This window comes from Polistes fuscatus, unplaced genomic scaffold (genome assembly GCF_010416935.1).
Source record: "Polistes fuscatus isolate 324 unplaced genomic scaffold, CU_Pfus_HIC Scaffold25, whole genome shotgun sequence".
Lineage (NCBI taxonomy): Eukaryota > Metazoa > Arthropoda > Insecta > Hymenoptera > Vespidae > Polistes > Polistes fuscatus.
The window spans coordinates 871,745-885,513 of NW_025113102.1; the positions used below are offsets into that span (position 1 = coordinate 871,745).

General features: G+C 28.8%; 1 protein-coding gene and 2 long non-coding RNA genes across 3 annotated transcripts in view; all 3 read left to right on the plus strand.

The window, feature by feature from the left end:
* The window catches only part of LOC122518581 (putative uncharacterized protein DDB_G0282133), a 149,556-nt gene that overhangs the window by 124,040 nt on the left and 11,747 nt on the right, over positions 1 to 13,769 (plus strand). The window lies entirely within an intron of this gene.
* On the plus strand, positions 4,835 to 8,162 carry LOC122518587. Its single transcript, XR_006304111.1, has 2 exons — positions 4,835 to 5,016; positions 7,901 to 8,162. It is a non-coding gene; the product is annotated as an uncharacterized LOC122518587 (long non-coding RNA).
* LOC122518588 lies at positions 5,518 to 6,419 on the plus strand. Its single transcript, XR_006304112.1, has 2 exons — positions 5,518 to 5,878; positions 6,174 to 6,419. It is a non-coding gene; the product is annotated as an uncharacterized LOC122518588 (long non-coding RNA).

Genomic DNA, 13,769 nt, shown 5'->3' on the forward strand with positions numbered 1-13,769 from the left:
TGAAGTTATACTTCTTTTGGCGCGTTGGGGAAAATGTAATGGGGAGTGATTTTGTTCCGAGCGTCTGGAAAAACGACACCATGAAGTTTGTCGGCAAAGCGATTTCAAGTTTACGGCGTGAAGTTGTCTTCTTTTCTTCTTCCCGCCTTTTTTCTCAAGAGGTTATGTTCGTTTTGGTACCGCAAAGAAGTATAACTTCTTACGTGCGTACATAAGTACATACACCAGTTTTTTTATTTACTAATTTTCGAGTATTTTCATCGTTCACAAATTTATATAAATTATCTTGATTAAATAATTCCTACCCTCTTCCCCCACCCCAATCATCAATTTTGTTTCTTTTGGTTTCTTTCCCCGATGTATCTTACGATTATGAGATCAAATGATTATTCGCACTATTTTGCCAACATTCTCACCATTTCTGTTTTCTTGGCTTATTGGAAGGAGTAGGGGGAGAAGGGGGGGAGAGGGAAGGAGAAAAGTTTGAGTTAAGATTTACTTTGGAAAGAAAAATCATTTTCCACGAGCCTCTTTCGTTGCTTTAATAAAAAGTTACTTGTAAGTAGAGATTAAGATAGTAAGAGAGAGAGAGAGGGTGAAAGAGGGGGTGGGTGATGAAGGGGGACAGAAGGGGGCTGAGAGAAAAGAGAGTAGATCGAGCGTGAAACTCTGAAGCGAGTAGTAGTCCGAAGCTCGTTGAAACTTTCCCGGACTGTCATCATCCTCTCGATCGAAACCCACGCTCCATTTCTAGCGACCTAAGCGTGCGATTTTCGCTCTAACGATGCCAATCATCTTACATCGGCTAGGTCTTTTCTACTTTACTGTTAGAGAGACAAATACAGAGAGAAAGAGAGAGAGAGGGGGGGTGGAAACAGGGGAAACATATATCGAAGTAACGAAAAGTTGAAAATGTCTGAATGAAAATCAAATATTAAATTATATAATTATATAGAATTAATAAATATATAGAATTAAATTATATTAATTTTTTTATATAGAAAGTCAAATATTAAATTATATAATTATATAATTATATAGAATTAATAAAAAAATAAAAAATTAATTATATATATATATATATAATTAATTTAATAATATATAATTTAATAAATATATAGAGAATTAAATTATAGTAATTTTTATATATAGAAAGTCAAATATTAAATTATATAATTATGTAATTATATAAATTATATAATTATATATAATTAATAAAAAAATAAAAAATTAATTATATATAATTAATTTAATAATATATAATTTAATAAATATACATAGAATTAAATTATATTAATTTTTTATGTAGAAAGTCAAATATTAAATTATATAATTATATAGAATTAATAAATATATAGAATTAAATTATATTAAATTTTTTTATATAGAATGTGAAATATTAAATTATATAATTATATACTTATATAAATTATATAATTATATATAATTAATAAAAAAATTAATTATAATATATATATAAATAATTTAATAATATATAATTGAATAAATATATACAGAATTAAATTACATTAATCTTATATATAGAAAGTCAAATATTAAAATAAAAAAATATAATATGTATCTTATTATTAATCACATCTCTTGTTTCCAAGATTACTATTATTTAAATTAATTGTTAGATAAAATACAAAAATTAATGGTACGCGTGTGTGAAAGAGAGAGACAGGAAAATAAATGGGATACTCGCGATATCAGAATTGAATTATTGAATGAATTAATTACGAGTAGGAGATTAATTTTTTATAATGAAAAAAATTTGAATATTCCTGACGAATTAATTTAATCTTCCATGCTCTCTCCTTCTCTCTGAATGATTAACATATTAATGGATTATTTGTTAATCAAAATATTTAATCGTTGGGGGAAGATATCGTAGCTTGGTAGAAATTGAAAAACAAATTGATCGGGGTGAGGAGTGAGGGGTGGTGGGTGGTGGGGGGGGGGGGGAGAGAGAAGATATTGAAATTATGTATGGGATAATTTAATCATTCTAACGCGAGTAAAGTAAAAATGATCTACAAATGAAGTTTCATTAAGAATAAAAGGGAAAAGATGTTTCTTTCTGAAGAGTAAATGTTGAAGAGTATGAGAGTGAGAGAGAGAGAGAGAGAACTAATTATATCATTTCAGTAATGACACATTACAAAGTAGGTACGCACAAGAGTTTCGTATTTCCTCGTAATCAAAACACTCCAATTACATCAATCACACTGTCTCGTATCACCAACGAATCCCACAGTATGTGTGATATAGTTATCACACGAGAATATCTCGTTTCCTTGAACCTCGAAAGTGCATATCAGTGATTCTCTCTGTTATAAATGTTCCTGCTAATAAAATCAAGAGAAAGTTATATCTTTATCTTATCTATAATTGATATAATAGATTAATCACAGAATTTAAAGGTATTCCTGTCACATATCAATCTTACTCACGTGTATTGTGATTGAACGTGGATTAAAAGAAAATGTTTCTTTTTTTTTTTTAAATAAAATAATACAGTAATAAAATATTTGTGTGAGTGGTATAAATTATTATACAATGTATATAATATATAATACAAGTTCGATATCTCGAAATGAGATAAATGTTGATTTGTACTAATTAAAAAAAAAACATAATCATTTTATGTATATGTATACGTTCTAGTAATTATGAAAATAGTTCTACGAATAATAGTTATAAAAAAACTCATTAGAAATCTACAAAATTATAATATTAAGTGTATAACAAATTATTATTATATTATTGCAATATTATTATCCTATATATATTACTTAAAATGATTAATAATTTTTAACAATTATAATTTTATAATTAAATAAATCATATAAATCTTATTATATGATATATATATTAATTAAAATGATTGATAATTTTTAACAATTATAATTTTCTAATTAAATAAATTATAAATCTTATTATATGATATATATATAAATTAAAATGATTGATAATTTTTAACAATTATAATTTTATAATTAAATAAATCATAAATCTTATTATAATATATATATATTAATTAAAATGATTGATAATTTTCAACAATTATAATTTTATAATTAAATAAATCATATAAATCTTATTATATGATATATATATATATTAATTAAAATGATTGATAATTTTTAACAATTATAATTTTATAATTAAATAAATCATAAATCTTATTTTCAATCTTAAATATAAAACATTAAATAAATACTCTTACATAACTTGCATAAAACCTCACCTACTTAATATAAACTCAAAAATTTGATTGCTAAAATACACGTTACATTTTGAAAAAAGAAAAAGAAAAATAAAAAGAAAAAAAAAGAAATCTATAAACGGAGTATAGAATAGTGGAATAGGAAAAGGTAGAAGATAGTTGCTACTAGCTAGCTAGCTACCTGAAAATTCTTGCCGTGGATTTTCCTGAAACTCAAAGGTATGCCAAGCATTCGAGAGACGAGTATACCGCGATAAAACGCTTCGAGCTGTCCTCTTCCTTTCCTTTCCTCTCTCTTTCTCTCTCTCTCTCTCTTATACACATACATAGATCTGCAGATCCCCTCACAAACACAAACACACACGCATAATGCGCCCACGCGTCACGCTGAGCGTGGACTAACGATCATGCTAACGGAGTATACCTACTTTATAGCAAAGGTAGCGGCCTGCGAAACGAACCAACCAGAGAAAATGCTGTACATCCAATACTGTGTGTGTGTATACATGTGATTCTACATATATATATGAATCTGTGTGTATGTATGAGTCAGTGCATAAGTAACTGTATAAGTAAGTGTATGGGTTAGTGAATGTATACAAGTTTGTATCAGTGTGTATGAGTGAGTGAGTAAGTTAGCGAGTATATATGAGTTTGTGTCAGTGTGTGTACGAGTAAATGACTAAAAGTGTATGAGTGAGTGAGTGAGTGTATATGAGATTGTATCAGTGTATATGAATAAGTAACTAACATAATTGTATGAACAAGTGTATATAAATTTGTATCAGTGTATATGAGATTGTATCAGTGTGTATGAGTAAGTAACTAATATAATTGTATGAACAAGTGTATATGAGATTGTATCAGTGTATACGAGTAAGTACTAGCATAATTGTATGAACAAGTGTATATAAATTTGTATCAGTGTGTATGAGTTTGTATCAGTGTTTGTACGAGTAAGTGACTAAAAGTGTATGAGTGAGTGAGTGAGTGTATATGAGATTGTATCAGTGTATATGAGTAAATAACTAACATAATTGTATGAACAAGTGTATAAATTTGTATCAGTGTGTATGAGTAAATAACTAACATAATTGTATAAACAAGTGTATATAAATTTGTATCAGTGTATATGAGTTTGTATCAGTGTATATGAGTAAGTAACTAACATAAGTATATGAACAAGTGTATATAAATTTGTATCAGTGTGTATGAGTAAGTAACTAACATAATTGTATGAACAAGTGTATATAAATTTGTATGAATGTATATGAGTTTGTATCAGTATATATGAGTAAGTAACTAACATAAGTATACGACCGAGTGTATATAAATTTGTATCAGTGTGTGTACGAGTAAATGACTAAAAGTGTATAAGTGAGTGAGTGAGTGAGTGTATATGAGATTGTATCAGTGTGTATGAGTATGTGACTTGACTCAACTCGACTCGACGAACGAGTAGTAGGAAAGAGAGAGTAGGAGTCGCTGAGAAGAAAGAGAAGAGAGATGGAATAAGAGGAGAAGGGGGAAGAGGTAGAGAAGGGGGGCAGGGGGGAGGAGATGGAGGATGAGAAGGTTTCATGCCGAGCCAGAGAAGTAGTCGGCCCGAGAGAATCGCAGAGCTCTCAGCTGTCCGGCCACCTCGAAAACCGGCGCCCGAACCCACATTCCGATACAACGTGGCTCCTCTTTCTCTTCACGCGTGTGTGTTCTATGTGTATATATGTGTGTTTATGTGTATACGTGTTCTTTAGTGTTGGGTTAGTGTTGTATACGTGATACTTGTGTGTATATACTCGTCTCTCTCTCTCTTTCTTTCTTTCTTTCTTTATCCAATATCCAACACATACAAGCATTCAACAGAGAAGGAACAAGTTATCCGAAATATCCGCTCGATCTCGTCGATCCAGCTGAAATAGTTGCGAGTAACGCGAATCAACGTATAAAAGTCGGGCTCGTTCGAGAGATACACTTACTCTTCTTCTTCCTTTTTTTTTATTTTTATTTAAAAAACAAAGAAGTGAGAAAGAAATTGAGAGAGAGAGAGAGAATAATTTTGGGAATAATTTGTTCTTCAAAGAAGAGGATCCAAAATTTTGTTCTCTCGACAGAATTTTGCTTCTTCTCGCCGGCTAAATATTTTCAAGGATTCGTTGGATTTTTTTTTTATACAAGAAGAAGAAAAAGATGAGGAATACACCTTGGGGAATGAAATTCGTTGTTGATTTTTTTGTTCTCGTTTCTACGAAAGATTTTTAAAACAACGTTAGTACGAATTTTTTTTTTGTTTAAAAAAGAAGAGGAGAATATTGTGGAAAATTGAAATACGAAAAAATTCGTTTCTATTTCAACGTTAATTGTTTAGAATATTTTGTAAAATGAAACAATAACGTTTGTTGTATATACGTTTATATATATGTGTTAGTGAATTTTCTTACGAAAGATTTGGTCTGATGTTTTTTTGAAAAAAAAAGTGTACGCTCGTATTAGTTTTCCTCATCGTGTCTTCTTTATCTCGTGTTCATCTTGATTATTGGTAGTTCGTTTGTGTGCGATAACCGTGGCTTGAATGTGTCTAGGATAGATACTGAAACACGCAAACTTTCGTTCCGTTCTACGAGTTTAGAGTTTGAGAGAAGTATTACGGTAATCACGACAGGGAACAACACAACTTTGAGATTTTCTTTGTTAGAAAATTCATTTTATAATTATTTGTTTTTATTAACAATCTCAGACAGAAGCATCGAATTATTTTCTATTTGATTTTTAACACAATTTACACACATTTTACACACGTTTTAATGAAATTTATTTCAATTATATTATTTAATTTAAATTCTTTTTTTCGAATAACCTTGAACAAATTCGAATTACACTTTAATGCAAATACTAGTCGCATATATTTCATGTTTTTGTTTTTTGTTTTTTGTTTTTTAAATAGATGGATTAGAAAAAAGATGATTTTATGAATACTCGTTGTTAGTGTGAGAGTGGATACTCGCGAACCGGAAAAAGGAAGGAAGAGAAGGTAACGTCTTTACGAGCGAAGCGTGCATTCTTAAAGTTCGTATGCCAAGGGGAAAACGGTTCCCGTAGAACGTGTACCGTTCTAAACCGCGGCGTGCAGCGAGTGCATTTTGCACGCGCGACGCGACCAACTTAATATTATATTACAATTAAATAGAAAGAGAAAGATAGATAGATAGATAGATACAAAACCATTTTGTCGATCATTAAAATCCAATTAGAAAAAATAATTGAAATATCTCTCACTTTTTGTTTCCTTTTTTTTTTTAAATAAAACATTTTTATACTTTTTTCTATTTCATATTTTCTAATAGAAAAAAATATAATATTATTATATTACAATTAAATTATATATTACAATTAAATAGAAAGAGAAAGAGAGAGAGAGGGAGAGATGCAAAACCATTTTGTCGATCATTAAAATCGAATTAGAAAAATAATTGAAAAATCTCTCACTTTTTGTTCCTTTTTTTTTTTAAATAAAACATTTTCATACTTTTTTCTATTTCATATTTTCTCATAGAAAAAAATATAATAAATATAATATATAAATATAATAAATATAATAAATATAATAAACATTAAATAATAATAAATAAATATTAAATAAATTAATAAATAAAATAAAAATTAAAAATGTGTGTTGCATATTATCGATGCTTCTGCCTGTATTTAAGGTAACAGAAAACTTTTGATTGGTGACTATTATATTACAATTAAATAGAAAGAGAGATAGAAAACAATTTTGTCGATCATTAAAATCGAATTAGAAAAATAATTGAAAAATCTCTCACTTGTTGTTCCTTTTTTTTTTAAATAAAACATTTTCATACTTTTTTCTATTTCATATTTTCTCATAGAAAAAAATATAATAAATATTAAATAGTAAAAATGTGTGTTGCATTATTATCGATGCTTCTACCTGTATTTAAGGTAACAGAAAACTTTTGATTGGTGACCTAATTTAGATGAAATCCATCAATTAAACGAGTATAACAAAAGAAAATTTATCTTCTACGTCGTTATATTAATATTTTTAATAATAATAATAATAAAAGTAGCACATACATACAAACACACATACATACTGCTAATAATTTGAATATTAATAATCGGATCGTTAATTTAGCGATTATTATTGATCGATAAAAGTGATTTAGTTCCTTCGTTAGGTCAATTATTTTTCTAAATTGTAATTTAACTAATAACAGCATCTAGTATCTATTTTCCTATGGGGGGTAGAAAAAAAAAACCATGTAACGTATAATGAAAATAATTAGCCAACGATTACGAATTGAAAAAAATGAGTTAAATAACGATTAAAATATTCTAATATATAAAATATAATATAACGTAAGCTATTTTCCTATGGGGTAGAAAAAAAAAACCATGTAACGTATAATGAAAATAATTAGCCAACGATTACGAATTGAAAAAAATGAGTTAAATAATAATTAAAATTTTCTAATATATAAAATATAATATAACGTAAGCTATTTTCCTATGGGGGTAGAAAAAAAAAACCATGTAACGTATAATGAAAATAATTAGCCAACGATTACGAATTGAAAAAAATGAGTTAAATAATAATTAAAATATTGTAATATATAAAATATAATATAACGTAAGTTAAATTTCTAGATGGGGGGAGGGGGAGGGGGAAAGTGACTCGCATGGTTTAAAACACGAAGTGAGAGACCACCATATTTGCGCTATTCTCGTCAGGCGCCGTTCTAAATGCCAGTAGCTTTAGTAACGTTCTTCTTCTTCTTCTTCGTTCGTTCATTCGTTCATTCGAGAAGAGAAGAAAATTAGAATAATAAAGGTGAGGACAAATTTTACGAATACGAATTTGTTCCTTTTATCGAACGAGCAAAAAGAACAATAACCAAAATAAAAATACGAAGAAGAAAAATAAAGAAGAAAAATAAAGAAGAAAAATAAGAAGTGTGTTTCGAGAATAAACTTTTCACTCATCGACGTGTGTAACACGCGTATACATAAATATAAATACACATTGTATACAAGCACGTATAACACACACACACACATATACGATGTAAGTGCGTGTATATACAAGGTGTACGCATGACAAAGGAAATTCTCATTCGATATTGAAACCCCCCCAACTATGGAGTCTACGCCAATGAAACGAAAATATGCGTGAGTAATAATTATTATCCAATAAACCCGATGTGCGCGTTAGATTATCTTTTCTATTCGGATAGAAAAGGAAAAATAGAATAAGAAAAAAATTGATCAAAAGAATTATATAAGACTATTTTTTTTTTTTTTATCTTCTCGTCTCTGTTTTTTTTTTGTTATACTCGCACAGCGATAAGAAGAAACATTTTTCTAATTGCTATCGATCTGCTTACGTTTGTTTATTTTATCTATGATAATAAACAAAACAAAATGTCTGTTAGTGAATGAAAAAGATGAAGAGAGAGAGAGAAAAAAAAGGTAAGATTATTAAAAAGAATAAAATTGTATGCAACTCGCGTTCGAGGTAGTAATTACAATCGTTTGTATTCGAAAAACACACACAGACAGACACACACACACACATACACATGCGTGTAAACGTACACGTAATAATACTAAATAAAAAAGATAAGAATGTGAGTACTAATACATGTACACTTGAATACACATAATAATCGTTCAACGTATTTGACGTACGGAAAGAGGAAGAAAAAATATTTATAAACAAGACGACACTCCTCCTAACGTAATTTTATTAATCGTGATTTTATATTCCGAAGGACAATATTATTTAATCGACAATTCATTTCATTTCTTAGCTAATATATTTTTAAGCATAGAAAAATTGATATTCGTTTAGAATAATTGAATATTTTTAATCCAGATTTTTGATGTTTCATTTATAATACGTAGAGTTTCAATTATAATTTATATGCATTAACGAATGATTTTCTTTTTTTTATAAAAAAATTTTTCATCGAACGCTTCTGTTTTTTTTTTTATATTCGAAAGTAAATTTGTTTAACTCGTAACGATAAAATCTCGAATAAATGTTCTTATCGATTAATATCATTATAATTAATATTATTAAATTTTAAATTAATAATTTTTCCATGAAATATCTCTAACAATACTTTTGTGAGATATTCCCCATAAAAAAAAAATATTAAAAATATTCTCGTGATATTATAAATTAAATTGATTCGATATTGAAGTATATATAACATGAAATAATTTATTTCAAAAGAATGGGTTACGTATACTTTGACACAGCAATTTGGTGAACGAGATCGATCGTCATAATCGTTGCGATAGTGTGTGTAATTACTGTTATTACATAACAGAAGATATATATATATATTTTATGGTATATGTAGAACTGTACATACGTTTGACGTGTTTGACTATAATAACTAAAATGACATGTTTCACACACACATCAGTCGCGTTTGCTCACCCAACGAACAATGCTCTACCACTGTTGCTGCTGTTAAACCCAAAACACATAATTATTATTATTACTATTATTATTATTATTATTATTGAAATTCGTTACACAATTATTCAACGTTTGATAAATTAGCAAAGAAGAAAATTATGTACGCACGTAAGAAGTTATACTTCTTTGCCGTACCAAAACGAACATAACCTCAATAACCTCAAAAATAACTTCAAAAAAACTTCAAAGAAAAACTAATTATTATTATATATAAGAAAGAATAAAAAACTGGTGTGTGTACTTATGTACGCACGTAAGAAGTTATACTTCTTTGCCGTACCAAAACGAACATAACCTCAATAACCTCAAAAATAACTTTAAAAAATAACTTAATAAAAAAGAAAATTTATTATTATTATTATTAATATATTATATTTAAAAAAGAAAGGAAAGAAACATATTTTCAATCGATCGATATATTATATATATTAGAAAGAATAATAAAAATAATAAATAGTATTAGTTCCCACTTCGATCATTTAAGTAAAGTGGCGCTGCGTACGATTAATATTTGGATGGGTGACCCGCTTGAGAAAAAAAGGGGTAGAAGAAAAGAAGACAACTTCATGCCGTAAACTTGAAATTGTTTTGCCGTGCGTCATAAATACCGACAAACTCATGGTGTCGTTTTTACAGACAAAAGAAGTATAACTTCAAAAAACACAAACGATATTATTAAAGTAAACGATAATTCACTTATATATTCAATTCACTTTGATTCATTTTTTCTAATCAAACGTGAATGTTTCCTAACGATGAATAAACCCTATGATTGGCTATTTAATTACAAACTATGACACACACACAGATTTTTCATTCTGTTTATTTACCGAAGTGCCCTCCTATCATCCTCTTTGCTAAAAAAAAGCAAGAAAAAAAGGGGATAGGTGGGTGGGGGTGGGGGATTCGAGAGAAAGAAAGATATATAGTTTGGTCTTTTTCATTGGTACAGCAGGTCATTTTCAAAGAGGCCTCCAACCAACCGCAGCCGTGTGGCCAAAGGTAATCCAAACTTTCTTCCGAGGGGGAGAAGAGTTTGCACAGCAGGTTTTCCTGTTTTAAAAGTACCTCTCTCGAACATCAAAGCTACTTCTCTCATTCTCCATCTTTCCCTCCTCCTCCTCCTCCTCCTCCTCCTCTCCTGCTTTTCATCTTCTTCTATCCTGTGGAAGCAAAACTGGAAGAAGATTTCCCTTTTTTTTTTCTTTCCTCTCTCTCAAAACCGAAACCCAACCCCACCCACCCTACTACCAACCTCCTCCTTCCCCATACTAACAAAAAAAAAAAAAAACTATGGGATATTCTTTTCCCATGATATTAGAATACTTCTCTCGTCCGATTCGATTCGATTCGATTCGAAAATTTCGTATGAATTTCGGAATCCTCCAATTTTAGATGATCTCGCAATTTCGAATTCGAGTGGATCCGACATGTTACGCTAACGTGATTCATATGCGTAAATGTAGCGTATGCGTGTGTATGTGTGTTTGTATGCTCACGTCTGTCTGTCTGTTTGTCTGTGTACCTACGTGTATGGTGGGTGGGTGGATAGAAGCATCGTGACGTTGACAGCCGCTCCTCGGGATGAAATCACGAGTGATATTTACGTTCCCCGATCTGTTTCCCCACTCTTCGACCAGAAACGTGTTCGCAAATTTACCTACCATCGAGGACGTAATTTCACGGAGATGATAAAAAAAAAAAAAAAAGAAAAGAACCTCCACTCTTCCCCCCCCCTCCCCCTACCCACCACCCACTCCTCCCGGAGATAACCGTGAACCTAACAAAGTCGATCTATTAGAGAGACGATCGTCGAGAGTTCGGATAGCCGTGAGAGAAAATTTTCGATTAAACTTTTCTACGCTACGCTACGGGGTTTTTTTTTTTTTTTTTTCGTTTAAAAAGCACCACCCACTCTTTCTAGCCCACCATCACTACCACCACCCACTGCTGCTGCTCACTCGCATATATATAGGTATATGTATAATCGGTTTTAATGAATAAAAATTGAAAAGCCACTGGCTGGCTTGGTTTTTTTTTTTTCTTTTCTTTTTCATAGCTTTTATTCTGGTCTTTTTTTTCTTTTTTTCTCTCTCTTTTATTTTACCACTTTTTTTTTCCTTCTCTTCTCGTTTTACGTTTGACCCGACACGTTTGTCGTCCTTGTCGCATTCGTACGGTAACCGATATTAAATTTGTTATCGTTTATTGGCTGATACAGGTTGTGTCTTCGTTTTTAGTAATTCTCGCGTCGTTCGTTATAATTCACAAATAAAAGATAAGAATCGCGTATTGAATTTTTAATAAGAATGACGGAAATAACAACAACAACCGGTTGTACGGAAAAGAAATGAGGAAAATAATTGGATGGAGTAGAAAAGAAAAAAAAGAAGAAGAAATATAAGGTTTGTATAAAATTAAAAAATAATTTCATTTATATTATAATTTGTATAAAATAATATACTATCATCATTATTATTATAGAAAATTATATATGTATTATATATATTTTTTTTTCATTAGAAACAAAGTAAAAATATGATAAAAATGATGAACAAAATACGAGGATGAAAAGTTGATGAAAATTTGTATAAAATAATATACTATCATTATTATTATTATTATAGAAAATTATATATGTATTATATATAATTTTTTTTCATTAGAAACAAAGTAAAAATATGATAAAAATGATGAACAAAATACGAGGATGAAAAGTTGATGAAAATTTGTATAAAATAATATACTATCATCATTATTATTCTAGAAATTATATAGTATTATCTATTTTTTTTTATTAGAAACAAAGTAAAAATGATAAAAATGATGAACAAAATACGAGGATGAAAAGTTGATGAAAATTGTATAAATAATTACTATCATTATTATATTATTATAGAAAATTATTATGTCTTATATATATATTTTTTTTTTCATTAGAAAAAAGTAAAAATATGATAAAAATGATGAACAAAATACGAGGATGAAAAGTTGATGAAAATTTGTATAAAATAATATACTATCATTATTATTATTATTATAGAAAATTATATATGTATTATATAAATTTTTTTTGTCATTATAAACAAAGTAAAAATATGATAAAAATGATAAACAAAATACGAGGATGAAAAGTTGATGAAAATTTGTAAAAAAATTCTGTAGAAAATAAAACTGACTGTGAGTTTATTTCTCTCTTTCAAGTGGAAAAAAAAATAAAAAAATAAATAGTTTAGTATGTTGGGATAAAAACTTATCAATCCACCCACGTGTACGAGTGACTTATTAAAAAGAGAGAAATCTCTGAACGTTTAGCAGTAATTTAATACTTATACGTCGTCACACAGTACGTGAAACTGACATTGATATAATACACTAACATACACATATGCAAATATACTTTACTAACGAACCATAACTCGTTGCATTCGAAGAAATTGAAGTTTTAAAACGTAATCCCTTATACACACACACACACACATACATAAAATCAAATATAGTACTTATATAGATAATATTTTCTTGTCATACGTGTGTTAAAATATGTAACAGCCAATAGAAACGTGTCTTATAAGCTTTTCGTAAAAAATTCTTCCTGTTACTTTGTAGATGTAACAGGAACCGGAAACGATCTGACGCAGATATCAATTTGACAGAAATCGCAAGAGATTCTCTTCGTACGAAATACACACACGTTCGTTCATACACACAGACAAACATATATATACACATATTTCTGATGATATCGTGTCGATCGTAATACTTTTCGATCGAATATATAACGTGTCACATAAATCGGATATCGATGTTCAGAAAATTCTTACAGATAGATGTGTCTAATATTGGTAGACACTTACATTTCTGTGTAATTGCATTCTTCAACATATATATAAATTTATACATCTATATATATATAATGCATAACACCTTAGATATAAAATGTTATTATTTATAATATATTTTATATGTATATTAGATATACCAATTGAAATTTCTAATATTTCTAGATAGTTATATAAATTTAAT